Here is a 5248-nt window from a genome sequence, read left to right on the forward strand (position 1 = left end):
CGAGGTCATAGGCCTATCTATCACAACGGTTATCCAGTCAAATGGAACGCTTCAAAATCGTTGCATTATCATTCTAAGGAACGGTAGTTGAGGCTATTGCAACGCTTGTTTATGCTATAATAACGGTTTGGCTTACTATTGCAATTATTATTAGGGCTATTGCAACAGTTTAGTGGTCGATTTTTTGGTCTATTGCAACGCTTATCCAACCGTGGTCATAGGCCTATCTATCACAACGGTTGTCCAGTCAAATGGAACACTTCAAAATTGAAACTTGTACAAATCACGAGAGGTTATTGTTTCACATATAAAAGCAAAATATAGAATATTGTTTCATAAGTCAAGAGTTAGTGTACACAAGTTGCAAAGGTTCTACAATACAAGATTCCTAGAATATGTGAAAATCTAGCTGCGAGAAACCAATATTAAGTAGGGTCTTCACAACTTCCATCTTCCGTTGTTCTTGTGTCTTACCTACAAAAGAGTGCCAATAAATAATTCAATAACTCTTTTGACATACAATACCTTTTAACAATTCAAAAGTTAGCATACACAAGTCCACAAAATGTTCAGACAAAAAAGTTTCCTAGAAAATCTGAAGATCTAGCACTAATCAATCAATATATTTAAGTAAGGTCTTCACTACTTTCCTTTACTCTTTGTTACTCCACTTTAAAAGACTAATATTAAAACTGTAAAAAGGAATTTATTTTGCAAAGAACAAAAAGAGCGTAATCAGGTAAACATCAAGGGAATTTTATGTGATGGGAGAGTAGGAAGTATCTTTAAAACATTTGTAATAAAAAGAGAGATGATATTATTTTAAATGCATTCTGAGATCTGTTTAAATGAATAGATGTAGGGAATCCAAATGATGGTCACTTTCTCTTGATATCTCAATATATTTAAACTGCTTCTAGTGCAGTTAATCTTTGTTTCTCTATGTGCATGTACAAAGCTGTTAAGTCATGTGCTTGATTTTTGTACAATCAGAGAGATTTACTTTCCGGTGCAGACAAGAAATCAAGATGCCATTAACTTTTAGTATATGAAATTAGCTTTGAGGTTAGTTGTACTATCCAAAAATATTACACAAGCATTACCGCCTATTATTGTATCCTAACCACGTTTATCACTCAAAGGTCAAAAGGGCAGCCCGTTGTATAAGGCATCCCGTATTTATACTGAATTCGGGGAAGGGCCGCATCCCAAGGGGTGTGACGTGGATAGCCTATCACTCAAAGGTACTTATAATAATTATTTATAAATAGAACTTCAGAGATAAAATTACTTAGATATATTATTCAGAAACATAAATTATTCATGAGACAAAAAAATGTGATCATTTGGGAAGGCTAAGTAAATCTCAGTCAATAGTAAATTAACCTACAACAGTAAAATTACTTCAGATCCCAAGTTCCCCTTTTTAGTTTTTCTTGTGAACACGCTATAATGAAAATTATAAAATCAATTGTGGACAATCATAAAGAGAGAATTCAAGTAAATATAGAATTCAAATATCTTTTTTGGCCTCAATCATGGATTATTTAATACTAAAAGATCAGAATAAAAGTTCTCAAGTTCACCTATTCTGGGCAAAAAATAAAAATAAATAGCACAAATCATAACTAGCACTGCTTTGTAGCCAGTGTCCTAACAATAACAAAAATATTCCACAAACAAGATTCCGTTAGGTAGTTATTCTTTGTGGAAAGATATAATAATAGTGAGTACCTATCAAGAATGACACAGGTAGCCTGGAAACTCTTAGCTCTTCTTGTAGTAATCTCTTTGAGTATTCTGCCTCAACTGACAAATCGTATCCAATCTGAAAGGCATGGCTAATGGATACTACATTAATTCCTTCTAGTCTATATACTAGTACTTATACAATTCACTCTACTTCAGTATATAGATGGCTAGATTTCTACTAATTAAACAATCTTATCTAAGAACGATATTTTATACAAATAGTCAGCAAAATTTACTGTTCATTTTTTCTGGCCGATATACATCAATTATATTTGCAACAGAAGTTATATAAATACATTTAGCAAGTTAACAAAATTTAACCCAAAAGAACATCAGAAAGTGATGGAAGAAGTAAGAATATAATAATTCTTTCAGCTCATCATTGTTCACATACTCTACTAAGAAATTGTGATATGCCTATAAAACCAAAGGTTAAAGAATTACTAAGATGAATCCGTGAAAGTAATTTAAAGATTTAGACTTTAGAATCTATGCATTATTTCGAATATTCCAATAACAATGGTGTTAGTTTGACATCAAGCAACAACAAATAATTATTACTTTTTACCATATACAATTCCTCTCAACTCCTACTTTAATCTGTGCAACCTGTCATTAGTGGTAGCATAAGTCTTCAATGATTTAGCAATTACACTATTATCCAACTCTTTTCTCTAGTCAATTACTTATAACTCAGAGTATCATGAATCTTCACTATAATACATCAGTTTTTGATCTTATATAAATGTATTGTTATCATACTAGACATGGTTTACTCTCCCTAAGATCCTCCAACAAATTCTTACTTCTAATTATTTATAGCTTGGAACTAAATGTACAAGAAAAATTGAAGGATAGAGAAGATGGTTTTTTTTTTTGGGGGGGGGGGGGGGGGAGGGTCGTGGTACTCATTTTAAGTCACAGGTGCACTTCATCAACCAATTCAACTAGCACAGCTAGCAAAAGAATTTAAGAGACGCCATCCATGGTAGCTGTATTTATTTTTTTTGGATGACGAAATGCATCAATAAGCAGTGGAATATTTAGGAGTATAATATTAATAACTTGACACCAAAACTTAAATTAAATAAATCCTTGCTGCAACTTCGAAGCGACAATAGAAGAGTTGACTTCAAGAAATTGTTCCAACAAAGTTTATCTATAGTTTAAGGAATGCAAAATTCCTCACACAAATGATAAATCAAAACAACGGGTCCAAGTATAAAGATTTGCAAAGGCAAAAACGAGGCAGCAAAAATAATGTAGAAGATTAGAGAAAGAGGCCTTTGTACCCTAGGTCCTAGTAACGATGGTATTCAAACAATCTAAGAAGCAATTGCTACCTCAGGGGTCTTCTTTATTTGTTGGAGATGCTGACCAGATTCCACGAGTATGCAAAAGGAGGATGACCTCTAGGTGTTGGGCAAGTCCATGGCTTGGCACCTTCTCTGTTTGCCGGAGGGGTGAAATCTATTAGGGTTCTAGCAAAGAGAAATGACAGGAAGCCTTGGGAAGGTTACGCCTTGCCAGATGTGTAGCCTCGTCGGAGGGATGCCTTCGTTAGAGGTACTGGAACTGATTTCGTCGGAGCTATGGCTCGATGTATTCGAGGCAAGAATGATTTTAAGAAATTTAAATGAGGTCTTTTTTTACTTTTTCCTTTTTATTTCGGATGGACATAATCTAGGTTTGGAAAAATTAAACGTAGGAGGGAAAATAAGGTAGAACTGAAAAGCATCGCTATAAATTATTTTTTCATAGAACCATTACCAAATAACACTCTCTAGCAATGGTTACAGTGACCGTAGCAATAGAGACATCTATGGCAAAGATTATTTGACGATTGCAATAGTTTTACCTTAGAAGTGTCCCAATAGGAAGGAGAGTCTATTGGAACGGTTAAAACTATTGCAATAGATACTCTATAGCAATGGTTCTATGACCGTTGCCAAAAAATCGTTGCCATAGGTCTCTTTTCTAGTAGTGTGTGTGTGTATATATATATATATATATATATATATATATATATAACAGATCAAGTAATCGACTTCACCTCTACTATGCTAACCATCTAACTATTTCACTAACAAACTGTTCTTCTAGAAGAGTTCTACTATAATTACATGGTGTACAACTATATATTTCAACACTCCACCTCAAGTTGTGAATGAAAAATATTTTTCATTCTCAACTTGGATAAAAGGACCATGTGTTGCTGATGTCCCAATGCCTTTGTTAGAATATCCGTAGGTTGGCATTGAGTGGCAATATAGTTGTTTTAATAATACCTTGCTGAATATTTTCTCTAATAAAATGGCAATCTATCTCTATGTGTTTTGTTCTTTCATGATACATGAGATTGACTGCAATTTGTAGTGCAGCCTTGTTATCACTGTGTAACTCCATAGGTGACCTTAGACTCACTTGTAGCCCTTCCAATAGTTCCTTCAACCAGACTAGTTCAGCTATTATGCTTGTCATGCTCTTGTACTCTGCTTCTGTAGAGCTTCTTGAGATGGTGTTCTACTTCTTTGCCTTACAAGAGATGAGTGAACTTCCCAACCTTATACAGTACCATGTCACTGACTTTCTTTACATAGGGCATGAGGCCTAATCCGATTCACAAAATGCATATATCTGTTCTTCACTCTTACTAGACATAAGTAATCCTAAACCTGGCTGCTTCTTAACATATCTCACAACATGCTTCATAGTGTCACCTTTTTGGTGCATGCATGAATTGACTAAAGCACTGGACTACATATGAGATGTCTGACCTGGTAATTGTGAAGTATAGTAGCTTCCCTATGAGTCTCTGATAACTCCCCCTGTCTACTAATGCCTCATCATGGTTACTTGTGTTAGTGCAGTTATCAAACTCCACACTTGTGAGTTTCAGATTTTGTTCCATAGGTGTCTTTTGGTTTTGATCCTGCTAAGCCTATTTATGAAATTATCTCAAGTGCATACTTCCTTAGTGACATAAGTATCCCTTTCTATGATTTAGTAAACTCAATTCCTAGGAAGTATCTTAGTTCTCTTAGGTCCTTTAGTTTGAAATTTTGTTGAAGTGAAGCTTTAGCTGGTTGATTTCCTCTAAATCATTTCCTGTTACCAAGATGTCATCCACATATACAAGTACTAGAGCAAATTTGTTGTTGATAAGTCTAGTGAACAGAGAATAGTCATGTTTGCTTTGTTGAAAACCAGCAGTTGTTCGGGCTTGTGTGAGCTTAAGGTTCCATTGTCTAGAAGCTTGTTTCAACCCATAAAGGGATTTGAGTAGTTTGCACACTTTGGACTCCCCCTGACTACCAAATCCCTGGGGTAGTGTCATGTAGAACTCCTCATCAAGATCTCTATTAAGGAATGCATTATGCACTTTCATTTTGAAGATGGGCCAATGCTTCAGTGCAGCAGTAGCTACACCAGTATGTCCTAACAGTGGTAAGTTCGGCTACATAGGAGAAAGTATCATGAAAGTCTAGGCCTTCTT

General features: G+C 34.9%; 1 long non-coding RNA gene across 1 annotated transcript; it reads right to left on the minus strand.

The window, feature by feature from the left end:
* Positions 1-274: 274 nt before the first annotated feature.
* Positions 275-3630, minus strand: LOC107828014 (uncharacterized). The gene is made up of 2 exons (XR_012705087.1): positions 3096-3630; positions 275-474 (listed from the first exon to the last, which is right to left on the minus strand). It is a non-coding gene; the product is annotated as an uncharacterized LOC107828014 (long non-coding RNA).
* Positions 3631-5248: the final 1618 nt, after the last annotated feature.

This window comes from Nicotiana tabacum, chromosome 22 (assembly GCF_000715075.1).
Source record: "Nicotiana tabacum cultivar K326 chromosome 22, ASM71507v2, whole genome shotgun sequence".
In the NCBI taxonomy this organism is placed as follows: Eukaryota; Viridiplantae; Streptophyta; class Magnoliopsida; order Solanales; family Solanaceae; genus Nicotiana; species Nicotiana tabacum.